This window comes from Meles meles, chromosome 15 (assembly GCF_922984935.1).
Source record: "Meles meles chromosome 15, mMelMel3.1 paternal haplotype, whole genome shotgun sequence".
NCBI classification, from domain to species: Eukaryota; Metazoa; Chordata; class Mammalia; order Carnivora; family Mustelidae; genus Meles; species Meles meles.
Window position 1 is genome coordinate 66,873,806 of NC_060080.1, and position 21,993 is coordinate 66,895,798.

Consider the following 21,993-nt stretch of genomic DNA (forward strand, 5'->3'; position numbering starts at 1 on the left):
GTCTCCTTTGTTGTCCCTTGCTTTTTTTTTTTTTCCCCCAGGGTGCGGAGAGGGTGTTTTTCAGTACATGTGACACTTTTGCCAATTCCAGGCAATTGCTTTGTAGAAGAATGCTCTACATTCTGGATTTATCTAAGTCCTTCATCATGATTAGGTTCTTAAGATTAAACACTTTTTGCAAGAATATCATAGTAGAAGCATGCACTTCCCCTCCCATCACATCGGAGGACAGAAAATGCCAGTTCATCTCATTGGCGATGATGCTATTGATCATCTTTTTCAGATGCAAAGGTATCCTTCCCCTTTGTAGAAAAACAAATAGTCTATGGGGTGATTCTTCAAGACAATGTAAATATCCTGTTCCCCAATCACCTTTGACTTGATGATATTAGCATCCATTGATGACCCTTGCTTGAATCAGTTGCACTGATGGATGGATGGATGGATAGAATTTTATTTATTTGGTTTTTTGTTTGTTTATTTATGAAGATTTTATTTATTCATTTGAGAGAGCAAGAGAGAACACGTTGAGAGTTGAGGGGAGGGAGGGACAGTGGGAGAAGCAGACTCCTTGCTGAGAAATGAGCATGAAACAGGGCTCTAGTCCAGAACTCTGAAATCAGGACCTGAGCGGAAGGCAAATACTTAATGGACTGAGCCATCCAGGTGCCCCTACACTGAGATTTTTTTTTTATTTTATTTATTTGTTGGGGAGAGAGAGAGCCTGCCCAAGCAAGGGGAGTGGCAGACAGAGGGAGAAGTAGGCTGAGCAAGGAGCCACATGTAGGGCGCGATCCCAGGACCCTAGGATCATGACCTGAGCCAAAGGAGACACTTAACCGACTGAGCCACCCAGGCATCCCTCCCCTACAGTGAGATTTTAAAATGATAACTTTTTAAATCATTCTTTTGTAAAGACTGCATAGTATACCAGCCTTTAGAACTGTATCATTATTTATTAAGTCCCCTACTGATGGATATTTAGGTTGTTTCCAGTATTTTGCTTTACAAACAATGCTGCAAAGAATACCCTGTTATCTTTATGCAAATGTGTAACTATAATTGTTAGATGAATTCCAGGAAGAAAAATTGCTCTGTCAAAGGCATTTAACATTTTGATAGGTATTGCAATGTTACCCCACCACTACCATCACCAAGAGAAGGGATACGGATCTACATTCCCACTATCAGTGCGTAAGACTGCCTATTTTCCCAAATCCCGGATTTTTTTGCTCTATATTTTCACTTTGTATGTACCACCACCTCCTATTTTTCCAGCTCACTCCCCCTATACATTGATTCCCATAATTCTGCTCCTGAAATCTACAGGCCATTAGCACCTTTTCACCTCTCTTCTCTCCGTCCTCAGTTTATATTCCATGCTCCATCATTGTAATTACTCATTTGCATACTCGCTCAAATCTCTTCCTCCTCTCTCCCTTCACTGCACTTCATGGCCAAACTCCCACCCCAGTTCAAGCCAACCATCCTCCTGTGTCACACCCGGCAGCCAGATTTGACTGTAGAAAAACAACCCCGCAGAAGATACTCACTGTAAATTCATGGCCTCAACTGCAAATGGTCCTTTAATAAAGTCCCGGTACCTTCTCTGGCCGATTCCTCTCTGTCTGTCCTAGAGGGCTGTTTCATTTCTTTCCTCTCTCTTCAACCTCCACTATCTCCTGACCCCCCTGTTGATGATTTTCCGTCCTGCCTCCGCAAGAAGAGAAGTTGCACAGCGACCACCGCAGCTACTGGTCTACCAGCACCAGTGCCCACACTTCCTGCCTTCTTTAGTTTAACAGTGAATATGACCATATGAATGGTTCTCCCTTCTCCAGCCACCTCCTGTGGCTGTGCACTGCGTTCCACATACTCAAGGTTCTCTCTCCAACAATGTTTCTTTCCCTCTCCTGCATCATTGATGTTTTCTTTTTTTAAAAGATTTTATTTATTTATTTGACACAGAGAGATCACAAGTAGACAGAGAGGCAGGCAGAGAGAGAGAGAGGGAAGCAGGCTCGCCGCTGAGCAGAGACCGATACGGGATTCGATCCTAGGACCCTGAGATCACGACCTGAGCCGAAGGCAGCAGCTTAACCCACTGAGCCACCCAGGTGCCCCTCATTGATGTTTTCTGACCACTGAATCATCCCCATTAGTATCAAACATTCTGTAGGATCTCCCATTTGGAGAAAAAAAAAAATCTATTGATTCCACATCTCCTAGCCAGTGCCCCACTTGACATGATGATATTTCCCCAGCTGCTGGGAATATCAGCTGCCATTAGCCCACAACCACGTCCTTCACTAGGATCACCTGTTGGCCGCAAAGAACTGCCTCCTATAGCCCCTCCTAAGAGGGAACCCATCAAGTGACTGGCTGAGGCAGGAATACCAAGCCTGGCCCCCTTGTCCCAATTTGGGACAACTCTGAAGAGTCATCCCTGCTCCAGAACTCCCCATAGGATGACTGAGGCCTCAGCTGAAGCTTCACTAGGTCAGCTTTTCCACTGTCTAGTCTTATCTTCCTCACTTCCTCAGAGATATCTTTCTAATAAATTTCTGCATGCAACCTTCACCCCTACCCCGGAATTTGTACGTAGGGAACTTGCCGTAAAATAATGTTCTACCAGGGGGCGCCTGGGTGGCTCAGCGGGTTAAAGCCTCTGCCTTCAGCTCAGGTCATGATCCCAGGGTCCTGGGATCGAGCCCCGCATCGGGCTCTCTGCTTGGCTGGGAGCCTGCTTCCTCCTCTCTCTCTCTCTGCCTGCCTCTCTGCCTACTTGTAATCTCTATCTGTCAAATAAATAAATCTTAAAAAAAAACAAAAATAATGTTCTACCAGAGGTGGCACTATCCTCCAGTAGTTGTGACATTTACAACATAATTATAGGATATTTATTTGTTTAAAAAGTCAGGTCATTCGTTCTAAAGAATTTCCCATATTCTGGATTTGGCTGATTGTGTCCCTGTCTGTATTCTTATTTCTGATCATTTCTGTAAACTGGTAGTTATACTAGCATCTAGCTAGTATGCTAGTTATACTCTGCTAGATTAATTACATTCATTTCCGCCTATTTAAACCTGTTATTCTGAACCTCTTTTTTTACTTTTGTTTCCCCTACGCTGTGAAACTTAAATATTGATTATCTGATGCTAAGAAGAGATAAAATCAAAGCTCCCCATGATCAGGAGAGATCATTTATGATTACATTTCCCTTCCCCAGCCTCCAAACCCCTTCCATACACACCCACACACAGACTTGATATATACCACTGAAAGTCCTTCCAAATTCTTAATGGAAACTGGAGACAAATAACTGGAGAATGTGTTCACCTAGGTTTACAGTCTTAAATACTAATCACCTTCCTCCCAATGCAGAGTATGATTATCTTGTTCTCATCAAGGAAGGGAAGCAAAGAAGGGATTATTTGCATATAGAATTCCATGTTGTTACTAATTTTAAAAGCCATCCTGGCTTTCTTCTGTCAAATGGTTTGATTGTGGATCACATTCTTTCATCGACAGCTGGTGTATTCTAAGTCAATTAATCAACATGCATTTATCAAGCACCTGCTGTGTGATCAACGTCATTCTTGGAGAATTCATGCTGATTAAATTCTCTGTAAAACAATTAGGAAGCTGTGTCTTATTTCTGCTCTGTCCTCATCCCCACCCCCAATTCACACAAATGTATTCCAAAATCAAATAGATGCTCTTTTTGTAACAATTTACTGTTTTGAATTATCTATACCCTGCTCCATTCCGTTCGGAGTTGATAACACTCTGGACAATTATGATTTTTCTAAGGTACTAAAAGCACTTTTGCATAAATGTATACCCTTTTGTGTAACTATGTCCTCCCATGTGTCTCCTTTTAAAGAAATTTAAGGATTTTTGCTCATTTTATTTATTTATTTTTTTGTTGTTGTTAATGTCATTACAAGTAACAGAAACAGCTAGCGCTGGCTCAAGGGAAAATAAAAACTCACTGGAAATCTATTAGGCTCTCTCATGGAATCCAAGAAGAACTGAACTACTAAACAGGCCTCTGGAAAGGCAGAAGACAGGGAAGCTCTGGGGACCCTGACAACAGCTGCTCACAAACCTTTCCTTTGGAATTCTGCCATTAAACATGACTCAGAGCCCACCATCTCTGGTCTCTGCATATCTCAGTTCAAAATTCAAATTCCTGGGCGAGAGAATCTGATTGGCTGAGCTGTGGTCAGAAGGCTGCTCCAATCAAGGATGGCCAGGAGACAGGGTTGTTTGCTCTGCCTGTACACTAAGGCAGAGCCACGAGCCAAGTGTAGCTATGGAACACTTGAAATGTGGCTAGGACACCGAGTAAAGGAATTTTTCATTTTATTTGTTATCGGTTTAAATTTTGAAGCCAAAGCAGTGTAAAATATATTTCCATTACCTACAACTTCACTATTTGGGTAGAACTACATTTTTACTTTGTTAAAAATTTACCATCTGAATTTGGGATGTGCTGCCAGTGGAAAGTACTCGTCAGATTGAAGATGCTGGTTTAAAAAAAGAGAAAAAAAACATAAAATATCCCATTAATAATTGTATTTATTTTTATTACATGTTGAAATTATAATATTTTGGATATCATGGTTAAATAATATATTAAAATTACTTTTAATCTTTCTACTTTTTAAAGGATATTACTACTGGAGGATTTTATTTTATTATTTTTTAAATTTTATTTATTTATTTGACAGATAGAGATCACAAGTAGACAGAGAGGCAGACAGAGAGAGAGAGAGAGAGGAGGAAGCAGACTCCCTGCTGGGCAGAGAGCCTGATGTGGGGCTCCATGCGGGGCTCAATCCCAGGACGCTGGGATCATGACCTGAGCTGAAGGCAGAGGCTTTAACCCACTGAGCCACCCAGGCGCCCCACTACTGGAGGATTTTAAACTATATATGTGGTACACATTATATTTCTCCTGGACAGCATTCTTCTGTATAGCTTTGAAGGATCCATTTCTGAGGACCAGGGACAGTTCCAAGATACTAGACAAAAATTCTCAGCAGAATAGACACCCTCAAAGGGGTCAACTACATAGTACAAAATAACAGATTTCTGGGATAATCTAATATACTCAATCGATAGTAGAAAACATCTCTTCAGCACTGTTTGACTATTTCATTGCAATATTCATTATATCATTAAGGAATATTGAAAGCTGTAATGTTTGAAGCTACAAATTTCTAGTCCAATTAACATTTCTTAACAAAGCCTCCGTTCTCATGGAGCTGAGAGTCTGGTAGAGGGGAGAGCGCCAATAAGCAGGCAAACAAAGACATAATGCCGTGATATTGATAGATGCTGGGAAGTTGGGAGGTAAGGTGACAGAGAATGACAGGGGATGCATAAAAAGCAGTCCTCCAGGCAAATGGAATTAGTTCAGCATGTTTCAGGATCCACAAGGAAGCTTCTGAGGCTGAAGAACAGGGAGAAAGGGGAACAAGGTGGAAGGTGAAATCAGAACAGGTAGACTGGAACTGGATTGTTCAAGGCCCTCAAGACAAGTGAGTAGAAGCTCTTAACAGTGTTGAGAATCGCATTATGTTTCCCTTGGGTCCACAAATCATACAGGTAAGACCTCAAATTTTATGACCCAATTTTTTCTGTGGACTTCTATTCTTGTGCTTTTATCAAAAATTATCGACTCTTTATTTCCTTACCACGTGTCTTATGAAAAATTAATTTTGAAAAAACTAAAAATTTATGAAAAAAAATCATTGGAAAAATTAAATTAAATCCAGAGCTACTTAACTCTTGAATTAATTGGAATCTTGAAAAACTTCTTTGTCCTTTGCTTGAAGAAAATACTTGTACAATTGAGTTGCTGAACAAAATTATTAACCTTAGGGAATCCATTTTACCCAAGATAGAAGTCTTTGTAGTGACTAAGAATACTTTCCAAATTTCTTGAATGCAAAGCTTTAGAAAAATAACACTCAGCTGCCAAATGCACAAACAGACAACCATAGAAACTAAAGGCAACCCTAAAGGAGGCATGAATGCAGAGACACATAAATTCCTAAAACTTGCCAAGCACATGCATGAATAATCTATATAGAAGAAGCATATATGTATATACATATATAATATATATAATAACTGCTGATTACACATACTAACTACCATTTTTTTAAGCGCTTACTCTGCCATTCACCTGTGAGAATCTGTACTAGTTTGCTAGGCCTAGCAATGTACCACAGACTAGTTTGTTTAAACAGAAATTCATTTTCTCACATTTCAGCAGGCTGGAAGTCTAAGATCAAGATATTGGCAGGTAGCATTTCTTCTGAGCCCTCTCTCCTTGCCTTGTAGACTTCTTGCTGTGCCCTAATCTGGTCCTTCCTCTGTGCATGCTCAGCCTTATGTCTCTGCATGCACAAGTTTCTTATAAAGACAGATTGGATTAGGCCTCACCCCAAAGACCTCCCTTCAACTAAATCACCTCTGTAAAGACCTCATCTCCAAATACAATCACATTCTGAGTTACTGGGGGTAGGGCTTCAACAGATGAATTGGAGGAAGAGGGAAAGAAACAACCTATAACACTGCCACTTACTTATGAAGATAAAATACTGGATAAGATGCTATTCCTAGAACAGGTGACAAGGTGATAAGTGCTTTCATACAAGTATGTAAAGTTGGTCACATGTCTTGGGAGCACAGAAGAAAGAGGGCAGATTCTTCTTTGATGGAGAGGCTGGAAGAAAGCAGAAGACTTCATGGAGGAGGTTACTTTTGAAGTAGCTTCAGAGGACAATTAGGTGTGCCAGCACCCATGGTCACTGGGTCAATTACAAATTCACCCTAAATTATAGGTTGCCCCTTAACTATTCAATAAATTATAAGAAATGAATAAGAAGCACTAAGGTGCTATGTAAATGTTCAGGGTTTCTTTCTTTTATACATCAATTAGCTAAATTACTGTATTTCCTATTCCTCCAGAAAACAAATTGCTAAGTGAAAATCTAAATACATAATCTCTTCATTTGCCTCCTTTACTTATAGACTAATGCTTGGCAAAATATTTTGTTGTTTCCCATTGCTTTTCTCACCTACCTTTGCTTTTTTTGGGTTTTACAAAATGATATCAATAAGTCTTGAATCTTTTTTTCTGGGGTGGAGAGAGAGATACTACAGGAATTTTACATGTGATTGCAGTGATTGATCACAACATCTGAAAATAACTACTAATTGTGGCAGGAATTTGATGGACTATACACTTAGCAAAGTTCTGTATTTCTCTTAGGTTAGAGAAGTCCTTGAATTGACCTCAAGTTGAATTCTTTATAGCTCTTTTGTTATAATACCTACAAAATTGTTCTCTTAAAATGAAAGTCACATGCAAATTAGAACAAAGTTCTTATGTCAAGATAGCCTCTATAGGTCTGAAAAGATCTTGGTGTAAAACTGCAAGCCACTTTAACTTTCCTCCAAATTATTCCAGATATTACTCCTAGAGAGAGCTTTCTTTTCCTAGAGAGAACTTTGGGTTTTGTTGACAAGTGCTCTTCCCCCAGAGAAGTTGGTGGGACAGGAATCGATTTCTGTGGTCTTTTGTGGTTTCTGTGGCTTGCACTATGATGAGTGGATCCAATCCGTAATGTATTCAGAAATTATATTCCCACTACCTTTGTAGTATGCCACTGGAATAAAATCCCAACTCTACTAATTCCATTAGGAAGAATGAAAGTGTTTTCTACTAAGTTAGAATGTTTTGAATTTTCTTGTACTTTTCTCAACTCTTACTGCTGCAAAACTACATCCTGAAGTGAATGTATGAAACTATATATAGCTAAAATATGCCAAACAAATAATAGAGACTCTTCCCTAGAGGAGCTCATAATCACAGAACAAGTGGCATCTTGACAACTTGTGTTGATTTTGCTGATGAATATTTTATCTTAAATATTAAAATGTCACGTTCCTCATAATTGTCATAGCTTAACTGGAAATGACTTGAAAAATAGCTTGTTTTAAAATTAAATGCAATGTGCTACACTGGATTGGATCCTGGACTAGAAAAAGGACATTGGTAGAAAACTGGTAAAATCCTTATACAGCCTGGAGTTTAGTTAATAGTAATGTAACAGTGTTAATTTCCTAGTTCTGACAAATGCATCCTGGCTAGGTAAGATGATAACATCAGGTGACATTAGGAGATGAAGGACATACAGGGACTCTCTCTGATATCTTTGTGACTTTTCTGTAAAGCTGAAATTGCTCTGCAATAAAGATTATTTTTTTTAACTCAAAAAAGTTTTAGCAAAATGCTGAAGTTATATTTTCCAGTCTGTCTCCATGAATAAGAGGAGCAGACCCGCAAGTCCAGGCATCTGGATTAGATTTGGGACTATGGGGAAAAACAAGACAAAGAAGCAAGATGCAAAACCAAAAAGGCTAGAACCAAAAGAGCTTCTGGGTGGGAGGTTCCAAGCTGACAGATGGCTCTTGACTGAAGAGGAAATCCTCAAGGTTGTCAGTATAGGTAATCACTAAATGCTAATATAACCTACAAGCAAAATTTTATTTTTATTTTTATTTTTTTTAAGATTTTATTTATTTATTTGACAGAGAGAGACAGCCAGAGAGGGAACACAAGCAATGGGAGTGGGAGAGGGGGAAGCAGGCTCCCCGCTGAGCAGGGAGCCTGATGCTAGACTAGATCCCAGGACCACAGGACCACAACCCCAGCGGAAGGCAGACGCCCAACAACTGAGCCACCCAGGTGCCCAAAGTGAGATTTTAATAACAGAATATTTTACAAACACAAAAGATATATGTGGATGAGAATGATGGATTGAGCTCTGATGGACGTACCTTTTAAAAGTACTTTTGAAACTTAGACTGTACCTGTCAAACATGTGGAAGCCGTCGGTTTTGGAAAGCCAAGGAAGTCACTGAACATTCACAGAATTGACTTGCATTTCTGATGTTGTAAAGTGGGGTGACAAAGTCTGCTGTCATTTTCCTCGTTCTCTGTTCTGGCTCTTTCTCATTCTGTTTGAGACCACCCTGCAATTTTTAAGTGTGAGGGTGTGATCCTAAGAATCTTTTCTACTCATAAATTTTCAGTTTTAAATTGGCTAATTTTTATATGAAGTGCTAACCTCTTTTAAAAATAAAGGTAAAATGGCAGCTGGGAGTCGACTTCAGCATGGATTCCCAGCGTTCCTCCCTTTCTCCCATAGGCCCTGTTCAGTCAGAGGTGGGTGTATGACCCGGTCCAGTCAAACATGACGCCTGGTTTCTGTGGCCATGCAAACAAACCAGAATGATGCCAATGGAGAACAGCGAGGAAGAACCCCGCTGGGCTAAGAGGAATGGACAAGCTTGAATCCAAGCTCACCTGTCTGAAAGCACGAAGACGACAGCCAACTGGGAGGCCCCTTTTGCCTCTAGCCGGCATTCCAGAACAACCGAGAGTCAAATGTAATTCTTCTTGCAGATTTGAGAAGCTGAACCCCGTGTCTCAATCTAAAATCAGTACAAAGGCGTGAGACAGAAAACACACCAGAGACTCAGTAAAAATTAGGGAACCTTGTGTTCCTTGCCCCTTTTTCATATACAGTGGTGCTCTTCCCTGCCAAGTATAGTTAGAAGTCGTGCTCGTGGCAGAACACTACCGTCCACTGGGCTGCAGCCTTGGTAACCATCATGGGGCAGAGCTATAGTGTGGACAAAGCTGAGATCTGTCGTTAAGAGAATCAAACTATGAGGACAGGGTAACATTTCTAGTAGTGCACTTAGTTTATGCAATCTCCACATGCAAAACTGAGGAAAAGCCAGCTGAGAGCTGAAGAGGATTGCATTGCCAGAAAAACCCAACTTGGAAACAAAGCCTTTGAGTGTTCAAAGCCTAAAGCAATACCCAGGCTCCTTAATGAGAGCAACAAGAAGTTGGTGGCTAAGGCAGTGGCATCTGAGAATATGACGGGGAAGGGAGACTTGTTTCCCACATGCACAGACCTAGGGGCAGCAAAACTGAATCGCTAAAGAACTTACTTCACTGCAAGGGAAGCAATTGGAATGCTATTTGTATTGCAGGCCCAGGAGCAGCCCTGTTTCTACCTGACCAGCAAGAAAGCATATGGCCTAGAGACATAGACTTTAGGACAAGGTAGTCACTGGATGAGACCTTATGTTGTCTTGTTGGGAGATGAACGGTACGTGGGGCTGTTAGGTTAATTCATTATGGGGCATTTTTGGAATTTGCCTTTCAGAAAGGCAAGAGTGTGAATGATGACAGTGAACTGTGATAGCATACTGCGCTGCCCAGTACCTTCCTTAATTTGGCTGGCCATCATGCTGTTTCTCTTGCGGTACCAGATCCTCTCTTCTGGAACAGATATGGGAACATGTTAGAAACCCACCCAGTCTTAATCCTGCATTCCCCAAACATGGTGATGAGTACAGAGGTGGGCATGTGACCCACACAGAGGCTGTGAGTTCCTCATGGGGTTGATATGTAGACAATAGAGGAGAGAGGTCTCTTCACAATGAAATTCCAAAAGCAGATGCTGTAAGCCTAGAGCTGTGGGCAACCTAATTCTCTGGCAGTCTGGAAGAGGGGAGAAAATGAGGTCACTACACAGAGGAAGCTGAGCTGAGATTTGGGGGGAGGGTAGAAGAGAGAGACTTCATAATATAATTTCCACCTGGGCCTGAAACCAGATCCTTCCATGAACTTCTCTTTCCCTCCTTCTCCCTCTCCGTTCAAATCCTTTCCTTTTATGGCTTAAATTAATTTGAGTTGTGTTTCTGTGAATTTCAACTAAAGTAGTCTTCATGTATTTTTATTTTCCTCGATATAAAAGTAATGCATGCTCACTCTAAAAGAAAATTATTCTCTCATGCTTTGAGTATAACCAGGCTAGCATTTTAGAGATTTCACAGTATTTGAAATGCTTATTTTACATAGTTATGATCATAATAAATTTATTTTGCATAGTTATGATCATAGTAAATATTCAAGCTTAATCTCCTGCTTTTCTACTTAATATTATAACATTTTCCCATGTTCTTAAACCACCTCATAAATAAAATTTCTAAAATTTTCTCTATTATTAGATACTTTTGAAATATTATAACTATTTTGGATTATAACCCTAGCATTTGTTTTCCAAAATACGATTACTGGGACTAAGTATTAGAACATTTTAAAGGCTCATGATATGGAGGGTTGTTGTTGTTGTTATTTAGGATTTTTTTTATTTATTCATGTGCAAGAGAGATTAAGAGTATGAGCAAGGGGGAGGGGGAAAGAGAGAGGGAGAAGCAGACTCCATGCTGAGCAGGGAGCCCAACTCAGGCCCAATCTTAGGATGCTGAGATCATGACCTGAGCCGAAGGCAGACACTCAGCCCACTGAGCTACACAGGTGCTCCAGCTCATGATATATTTTAAGTATTATTCTTTTATTTAGACAAATACAAATATACACAAATGAAAATACAATTCTTTATGGATAATCAGGATTAAATGAATCAAATATATAGGATTAAGTAAGAGGGAAAATATTAGATACCAGTAGACCCTCAATGAATAGTACCTTTAAGGGGCAGAAACTATCCTGAATTAACCCAATTTGAAATTTAAGCCACATAAAATTATAGAAAATTTTTTAAAATATTTAATTTATTTATTTGACAGAGAGATAGCACAATTAGGAAGAGTGGCAGGGAGAGGGAGAGGAAGAAGCAGGCTCCCCGCTGAGCAGGGAGCCCGATGTGGGGCTCAATCCCAGGACCCTGCAGCTTAACTGACTGAGCCACCCACGTGCCCCACAATTATAGAAATTAAAAGAAATAAAAATATGGATATTCAACTATGGCATATATATACACCCCCCCCCCAATTGACAGAATCTTTTAAAAGTATAATATAAGCATTTTCCCAGTATGGAAGTTTATGTAAAACAACACATGATACCACTGACACCTTTTGTTTTTTAAGGGTTGATTTATTGAGAGAGAGAGTGGGGGGGAGAGGGGGAAAGGAAGAGAGAATCCCAAGTAGAGGGCTCAAATTGGGGCTTCATCCCATGACTCTGAGATCAGGACACTGAGATCATGACCCAAGCCAAAACCAAGAGTTGAACACTTAACCAATCGCGCCACCCAGGCTTTTTAAAAATGATAATGCACATCATCACTGAAGAGACAGCTACAGTTCTGGGAAGGGCACAAATTAGTTTAACCCTTTGGGGGCAGGTTGGCAACTAATTTATTTTTTCATTAATGAATAAGTAACCTGTCATTTAAATTGCTTTATAATAGTCCACTAAGGGCATATATTTACTTAACCAATATTCTATTTTTAAATTTTTTTAATTTTTTTTCAGTGTTCCAAGATTCATTGTATATGCACCACACCCAGTGCTCCATGCAATATGTGCCTCCATAATACCCACCACCAGGCTCACCCAAACCCCACCCTCATCCCCTCCAAAACCCTCAGTTTGTTTCTCAGAGTCCACAGTCTCGCATGGTTTGTCTCCCCCTCGAATTTCCCCCAACTCACTTCTCCTCTCCTTCTCCCCATGTTCTAGTTTTAGAGATTCTGATTGCTTCCAGCATTTTACTATTGCAATCTTTTATACATTTCATTTATATTAATTTAATACATTATATTTTATAAAATTTCAGTATATTATAATTTAATGTATTTAAATATATTGTGAACTACTTTTGGGGACTGATTTCCAGAAGTGAGATTATTGAGTCAAAGGTAACTGAATCAAAAATGACAAAATCAAATATTTTCTGGTTCTTGATGGAGATTGCTAAATTACTTTTTTTTTCCTTGTGTTTTCAAAGATTTTATTTATTCATGAGAGAGAAAGAGAGAGAAGCAGAGGGAGAAGCAGGCTCCCTGCGGAACAAGGAGCCTGATGCAGGACTCAATCCCAGGACCTTGGGATCAAGGCCTGAGCTGATGGCTGATGCTTAACCAACTGAGCCATCCAGGTGCCCTATTAAGTCACTTTTCAAAAAGAGCTTATCAGTGTACCATGCCAACAGCATCTTGCCCTTAATCTAATCAGATTAATCGATTACATTATTTTAATAATAATGTCTCTAACCTACTATTTTAATGTTTTACTCATTTAAGAGGTGGACATTGATATCTGGTTTTAAATTTTTAAGTTACTAGCAAGGATCAATTCTTCCTGAATATTTATGTAAGGTAATGTTCATCTTCACTTACATATCTTTTTTTTTAAAGATTTTATTTTATTGATGTGAGAGAGAGAGCATGCAGCGCAATCGAGTGGGGAGGGGGGAGGCAAAGGGAGAAGGAGAAGCAAGCTCCCCGCTGAGCAGGAACAAGGGGCTGGGCCCCAGGACCCTGGGATCATGACTAGAGCTGAAGGCAGATGCTTAATCTGCCACTGAGCTACCCAGGTGCCCCCATAATCTTTTCACCAGTGAGAAGGCACTCTTTTTTCAGGACTTCCGTCACGTTGGGAAGAAACATGTTAGCCTCTTCTGTCTTTTGCCACTCTGGTTAATCAGTGCCCACAGAATCTTACTATGGTCCCCAAATGCCTATTCAAAAAATTGTGTCAGGAACACTTAAGAAATAATACCTGTGAAATCTATTAAAAATGCAGATTCTTAAATTCCATTGTCAGAATCTGAATCTGCAGGCCTGCAGTATTTTTTAACAGTTCTACAGGTGAGGCTGAGACGTCAGATTTGGACACATTGCTCTAAAGCAGAGGTTCGTAGAGTGTGGACCGAAAACAGCAACGTCACCTGGGAGCTTGTTAGCAATGCAAGTTCTTGGGACCCCACCCCAGACATATTGAATTAGAAACTCTCAGTGTGGGGCTCAGTAATCTTTGGGTTTGTGTGTGTGTGTGTGTGTGTGTGTGTGTGTGTGTGTTTTAAGATTTTATTTATTTATTTGAGAGGCAGAGAGCAGGAGCAGTCGTGGGGTGAGGGACAGAGGACGAGGGAGTAACAGGCTCCCCACTGAACAGGGAGTCCAATGCGGGGTTCCATCCAGATCCTGGGATCATGACCTGACCTGAAGGCAGACAGTTAATCGAGTGAACCGACCAGGCATCTCCAAACCGTGACAATTTTAAGAGTGAAAAGTGATGTAAATACTAATTATACCAGGACAGGGTATGTTAATTGGAATGGTGACAAGCAAACAGTAAAGTAGTGACTCTTTTTTTTTTTTAAGATTTATTTATTTATTTTAGAGAGAGAGTTGGGGGGTGAGGGGGTGAGGGGCAAAGGGAGAAATTACCTCTTCCCCATTGTGTCTCACTGACGGACAGTAAATACAAGTGCTCACCTGGTACAGAAACCAAAGGAGCCTCCTAGGTCTCCCCCTAAATTTCCCTTTCACCTCCCTGTGTAGTCAAGGGGTGAGCATGAGACATAAACTAGACCAATTACACTTTTTGTTCTGAAACTCCTATTTTTAAATTTAATAAAAATTCTTAACTGTAGAGAATTTAAACATGCACAAAAGTAGAAGGAACAATATGTTAACCTCCATAAACTCAAACTCATTCTCAACAATGATTAATAGATGACTATTCTGACTTATCTATACACTTCTCCATTTCCTTCAGGCTCCATGGTTTTTGAATAAAATCTTACAGATGTAACATTAAGGAATACTTTTCCCTCTATTACTAATATAAGCCATTAGGCTGATATAGGTTAGTTTGATGAAAATATTGCTTTGTGCTAGAAATGATACATTTAAAGGCCCTTTCAGTGTCCAGTACTAAAACTGACAACACCTGAAAAAAAAACATTTTATTCGCAGGAGGAAAGAAGAAATGTCAAGGTCTGGTCACCTGTCTTTTTCTAACTCTGTCTCTTTCTCTTACTCCCAAAGTCAAACACAGTTGCATCAATTTTATTTAACTTGATCAGATTTATTTAAGTCCATATATATCATGTATCATTTAACCTCTAAAAAGATTAAAACCTGTATTTCATTGCTCTAAAATTACTTTACTGAAATTTTCAGTATTCAGCTATTGTTAAGTTATTGTTAATTTTTTGTTTATGGTGGTTATGTATACATAACATAAAATTTGTCATTTTAACCATTTTTTACATTTTTAAATTATTTGTTTATTTATTTTAGAGAGAGAGAGAGCGTGGGAGTAGGGGGAGGGGCAGAGGGAAAGAAAGAGCCCCAGATACAGGACTTGACCTCAGAACCCTGAGATTACCACCTGAGCCGAAACCAGGAGTTGGACATTCAACCGACCACACCACTCAGGAGCCCTACCATTTTAACCTTTATTAAGTGCACAGTCAGTGCATCAAATACATTCACAATGTTGTGCCATCAGGGACTTGGTATTTTGAGCAGCATAACACAAGGGGAAAGTACCCAGACAAGACCAACTAGGGATCCCTACTACTGAAACCTTCAGGATTGGAGGAAACAAACTGTATAACCAATATTCTGAAAGTTGCCTTCTGAAGTAGTTTGGACTAGTTTGGATTTTCCCTTGGAAGACAATAGGGGCGCCTGGGTGGCTGAGTTGTTAAGTGTCTACTTTCAGCTCAAGTCATGATTCTAGGGTCCTGGGATCGAGCCCCACATCGGGTTCCATGCTTAGCCAGAAGCCTGCTTCTCCCTCTGCCACTCCCCACCCTTGTGTTCCCTCTCTTGCTCTCTCTCTCTCTGTCAAATAAATAAATAAATAAAATCTTAAAAAAAAAAAAGACATAATTGCTTCTTCCTTTTTATTGCTATGGAATTTAGTTAGAAATGTCTGAAGATTCTTACAACATCACAGCCTTTATTCATCTCATGTGGCTTGAGCTTCAGCAGCTTGAGAGTGCAAATATTGTCACATGAACTTTACAAAACACAATGTTCCTGTTTGTGTTTCCACTTGAATATGTATGAACCATCTCCCCTTGCATAACCCTCTGTCTGGACATGTCCAGAGAGGAGGAGCCCATATACTCACAAACAACGGTGGAACTACAGTCACCTTATGGCGTCCAGCGTGTCCTCCCATGCACTTTGGCATCTCTTACCTGATAATCTGTTTGCCTGAAAGGTTTTTTTTTTTTAATTGAGATAAGATTCATCTAACAAAATTAATAACCATTTTAAAACGTATTTATTACTTTAATTCCACTATAGTTAACATACACAGTGTTATATTAGTTTCAAGTGTATAATATAGTGGCTCAACAATTCCACACACTACCCAGTGCCCAACTGTCCCAGTCCCAGGATCCTGGGATCAAGCCCTGTGGCTCCCTGCAGGAGCCAATAAGGGACTCGGCCCCAAGACCCGGGGATCAGGACCTGAGCTGAAGGCAGATGCGTAATCTGCCACTGAGCCACTGGGTACCCCCATAATCTTTTCACTAGTGAAAAGACACTCTTTTTCCAGGCCTGTTTCTGTCACATTGGGACTCTTGCTATCTCTCTCTCAACTAAATAAATAAAATCTTAAAAAAAAAATGTCTGTTCATGTCTTCTGCCCCATTTTTTAAATTGGATGATTAGGTTTTTTTTTCCCCCAGCACCATTTGTTGAGGACACTTTCTCCCATTGCATATTTTTGCTTACTTTGTGGAAGATTAACTGACCATATAATCATGAGTTTATTTCTAGGCCCTCTATTCTATGGATCTATGTGTATATTTTTTGTACCAGCACCATGCTGTTTTGATTACTACAGCTTTGTAGTAAATCTTGAAATCTGGTATGGAGATACCTCCTGTTTTATTTTTCTTTTTCAAGATTGCTTTGGCTATTTGGGGTCTTCTCTGGTTCCATACAGGTTTTAAAATTATTTGTTCCAGATCTACAAAAAAATGCTGTTGTTATTTTGATAGGTATTACATTAAATCTGTGGATTGCTTTGGGGAATATGGACATCTTAACAATATTGGTTCTTCCAATCCTTGAGCATAGAATGTATCTTTCATTTGTTCATGTCATCTTCAATTATTTTCATCAATGTTTTATAGTTTCCAAAGTGCAGGTCTTTCACCCCTTTGGTTAAGTTTATTCTTAGATATTTTATTATTTTAGGTGTATTTTTAAATGGGATTATTTTTCTTAATTTCTCTTTCTACTGCTTCATTATTAGTTTATGAAAATGCAATGGATTTCTGTATATTGATTTTGTATCCTGTGACCTTACTGAATTCATATATCAGCTCTAGTAGCTTTTTGGTGGAGTCTTTAGGGTTTTCTATATATAATATCATGTCAACTGCAAATAATGAAGATTTTACTTGTTCCTTAACAATTTAGATGCCTTTATTACTTTCTCTTGTCTGATTGCTGTAGCTAGGACTTCTGATACTCTGTTGAGTAAAAGTGGTAAGAGTGGACATTCTTATCTTGTTCCTGATCTTAAGGGAAAAGCTCCGTTTTTCACCATTAAGCATAATTATTAACCATTTTAATTGTGCAATTCAGTGATATTTAGTATATTCACAATGTTGTGTCACCATCACCTCTATTTAGTTCCAAGACATTTTCATTATCCAGCCCACCAAAAAACCCCTGTGTCTATTAGTGCCCACTCCCTAAATTCTACTCCACCCAGCCCTGACAAACGGGAGACTGTGTCTATGGATTTACCCATTCTGAATGTTTCATATAAATGGAATCATACAATATGTGGCCTTTTGTGTATGGCTTCATTCACTTAGTGTAATATTTTTGAGGCTCATCCACATTGTCATATGTATCAGTACTTCTTTCTTTTTTATGGCTGAATTATATTCCACTGTATGGATATACTACATGCAGTCATCATTCAGTGGACAGTTAGGTTGTTTTCACTCTTTGGCCATTGTAAATAGTGCTACTATGAAAATTTATGTACAAGTATTTGTTTGAATGCCTGTTTTCAATTCGTTTGGATATATACCTAGAAGCAAAATTTCTGAGTCTTATGGTAATTTTATGTATAACTTTCTGAGGAATTGCAAAACTGTCTTCCACAGTGGCTATACCGTTTTACATTTCTACCAGAAATGTACAAGTGTTCTAATTTTCCATATCCTTGTCAACACTTATTTTCCTTTTTTAAAAAAGAATTTGTAGAATTGTTTATTTATTTGAGAGAGAGAAAGAGTGTGGGAACAGGGTTGGGAGGGGCAGAGGGAGACTCAAGCATATTCCCTGATGAACATGGAGCCCAACACAGAACTCGATCTCACAACCATGAGATCATGACCTGAGCTAAAATCAAGAGTTGGTTTCTTAACCGACTGAGCCACCCAGGTGCCTCAACTCTTTCTTCCTATTAAAAAAAAAAAAAATACAGGGCACTAGGTGGTTCCATTGGTTAAGTGTCTGCCCTCGGCTCAGGTTATGACCCCAGGGTCCTGGGATTGAGCCCTGCATAGAGCTCCCTGCTCAATAGGGAGCCTGCTTCTCCCTCTCCCTCTGCTGCTCCTCCTGCTTGTATTTTCTCTTGCTCTCTGTCAAATAAATAAATAAAATATTTTAAAAATAAAATTTTTTTAAAATGGCAACCTTAGTGTGGAGTGGTATTTCATTGAGGTTTCGATTTGTCTTTCCCTAATGACTAATGATGTTGAACATCTTTTCATATGCTTGTTGTCCATTTGTGTATATTCTCTGGAGAAAAGTTCATTCAAGTTCTTTGCTCATGTTAAAATGAGTACTAAATACTTAATCTGCCCACACCTTGATCTTGAACTTCCCAGTCTCCACAGCCATGAAAAATAAGTGTGTACTGTGAATGAGCCATCCAGTTTATGTTATTCTGTGATAGCAGCCTGAATTCACTAAGAAAAAGGTGTGAAGATTTCTTTTATGTTTTCTTCTGAGAGTTTTTAAAAAAGATTTATTAATTCATTTGAGAGAGAGAGAGAGCATGAGCAGGAGGGACAGAGGGAGAGGGAGAAAGAATCTCAAGCCAACTCCACGTTGAACACAGAGCCCAACACAGGACTCAGTCTCACAACCCTAGGATCACCACCTGAGCTGAAACCAAGTGTCAAATGCTTAACTGACTGCACCGCCCAGGCACCCCTGTTTTGAGAGTTTTATTGTTTGTAGCTTTATAGGTCTTATATTTAGGTCCTTCAACCATACATTTTTATATATTTTTGTGTATAAGTGTACTTCTTTTTTTTTTTTTTTTTTTTTTTTTTTTGCACACGGATGTCCACCCAGTTCTCCCAGATCCATTTGTTGAAGAGACTGTTCTCTCCCTCATCGAAAGGTTTTGGCGCCTTTGTGAAAAATCAGTTGGCTGTAGATATATGTGTTTATTTCTAGACTCTCAGTTCTCTTTCATTGATTTAAATGTCTCTTCTTATGCAAAAACCACAGTATTTTGATTACTGTGGTATTGTAGTAAGTTTTGAAATTGAAAAGTCCCCCAGATTTGTTCTTCTTTTTCAAGATTGTTTTGGCTATTTGGGGTACCTTGAGATCAAATATGAATTTGAGGATTGGCTTTGCTATTTCTTCCAAAAAGTCCAAAAGGTCTTGGAGGAATTGCAATGAATCACTTTGAGAAGTATTGTCATCCTCATAATAGTAAGTCTTTTAATCCATACCCATGAGATAGCTTTCCATTTATTTAAGTCTTCCGTAACTACTTTCAGCAGTGTTTTATAATTTTCAGTCAGTAATTTTTGCTTCTTCTTGGTTAAATTTATTGCTAAGTAATACATTAGCACCAACCTCAAAATTTCTGACTCAGTCCAACTAAGGTGGGGTCCAATAATTTGTGTTTTTAGCAAGTTCCTAGGTAATGCTAATATGCTGGTGTGGGGGCCACATTTAGGAACTAATGATTTAGGCTAAGACTCAAGTAATACATTTTTGGGGAAAAAAATCTCCAGGCAATTTTCAGTGTGCAGCCAGGATAGAAAAATTACTTCTCTAGCACTATTTCCTCCCTAATTATAGAGAAACAGAGAGTACAGAAAGCCTAACCCTCTTAAATCAGGACACTTCGATTGAATGACAAAATAGGAAAGAAAGAAGGAAGGAATGTCAGAGTTCCAGGGTGAATTAGAGACTCTCTGATAGGTTTGACCTCCATGGTGGGAAAAGTACGTTTGGATTCAGTTCCTAAATTTTACTTCTGCTCAGTTTCTAAATTTTACTTCTGTTCAGCCTTTAATCTCTACTTTTCTGTGGTTATAGAACTAGGGAAAAACTGTTTCCTGAAATCCCATTTGACTCCTTTATATCTGGATAGAAATGCTCTCCAGAAATCTTACTGAGTATCTAATACCATAGGAACTTAGATAACTCCTGGGATGAATCTTGCTTTTATTCTGGCTCTGCCCTTCCATCGTATTTCTTGAATTCAGGTAGCAACTGTTTAAAATTATTTGGTCGGTAGGAGATGCAGCTAAAGAACATCATTGCCCCTAGCACTAAACCATTATAGGATCATATGAACAAATGCTTCTCAACAAAGTGGGACACATAGAAATGATAATATAGTATTCATATGGCATACTGGGAGAAGAAGAAGAGACTCCTTACAGCTGAAGATAAGCAGCCAGGGATTCTGACCAGCTGCTCCAAGGACTTAGGGCAGTCAACATCTCCATTAGCTAGAACCAAACCTGCTGCATAGAAATTTCTGATGTAGCCAAAGTATGGACCTACTTCATGTAGTTGCAACCTTCTATAATATATAGTGTTTAAAGACGATATCCTCAAAAAGCCATTGTTGGGGGGAAAAAAAGAAGTCATTGTTGGCATAAATATCTTATAAATGACTTTTATCTAGATCTGTTTAATTGTGCGTTTACTCATGATATGTGTGAATCTGTTCCATGATACAGTTGTACAATAAATATTGCCACAATCCTGGGGTAATACTGGAAACTAAAGGGGCCAATTAGAAAGTCTAGAATATTTAGGGAAGGCTAGTGTGGTTCCGCTTCAGGTGTTCCATAATCAGGAACAATCCCTTGAGAGCAGGTGGCTCACCTCCCTCCATGTGGAACTTGGGTGTGGGCAGATCTCCCAAGCCATGGCATCTAATATCCAACATCCTTCTGGAACTCCATACAGACACCCCCCCCCCCCCATCTGCACATCAAACCCTCCTCCCCATCTCCGTGGGGGCAGCTCTAGTTTAACTGCTTGTTGGGTCCATGCGTATTTTTCTTCAGGCCAATACAAAGACATTGGAAACGCTCTCTAATAAGTGAGAAGAGTCCAAAGGTAGTTTTCCTGATGGAAGTGGAGTAACCTTTCTATTCTTTTCAGTCTCTTCAAGGGAGTTGCTACAAATGGGCAGAAGCTATATGAACAAATTGGCCTGCGTCCAAAGAAAAAGGTCTCTGCGTCAGGAACACATATTTACAGCTGAAGCTCAAGAAATTACATGGTGAAATAGTATTTAAGACTCTCTCTCTCTCCCTCCCCTCTGCCCCTCTGCATCCCACTTATGCTCTCTCTCTCTCTAAAATAAATAAATCTTTTTAAAAAAGATTGAAGAATTTTTTAGTTGTATAAATTCTGCTTTTATGTAAAAATGCAGGATACTCTAATTATGGACAGATTATTGCTAGTGATATGTACAGTGATAGAGGTTTTCCACATTCAAAATAGAAATAAACTCTGTGTTAGATGAAACAGGTCTGGGACTAGAAGTGGGGGTGGGGTGGATCTGCACAGCATTTGTGTGAGTTAGCCTAAGTGCAAAACCAGAGGTGGACGGCAAGCAAACGTAAAAACTAATACCCAGAAACTAAACTGGAATAGAGCAGCAAAAAGAGATCACAGAAGCGTGAAACTAGAAGCAGATATTAAGAAACCAAACTGGATAGGGGCGCCTGGGTGGATCAGTGGGTTAAAGCCTATCCCTTCAGCTCAGGTCATGGTCTCAGGGTTCTGGGATCGAGCCCCGCATCGGGATCTCTGCTCAGCAGGGAGCCTGCTTCCCCCCCCACCCCCGCCTGCGTCTCTGCCTACCTGTGA

At 39.5% G+C, this 21,993-nt stretch overlaps 1 long non-coding RNA gene across 2 annotated transcripts in view; it reads left to right on the plus strand.

The window, feature by feature from the left end:
* The window catches only part of LOC123926023, a 43,613-nt gene extending 22,163 nt beyond the window's left edge, over nt 1–21,450 (plus strand). For both annotated transcript variants that reach the window (XR_006815142.1, XR_006815143.1), the window contains one exon: nt 21,280–21,450. This is a non-coding gene — a long non-coding RNA (uncharacterized LOC123926023). The remainder of the gene's footprint in view (nt 1–21,279) is intronic.
* Nucleotides 21,451–21,993: the final 543 nt, after the last annotated feature.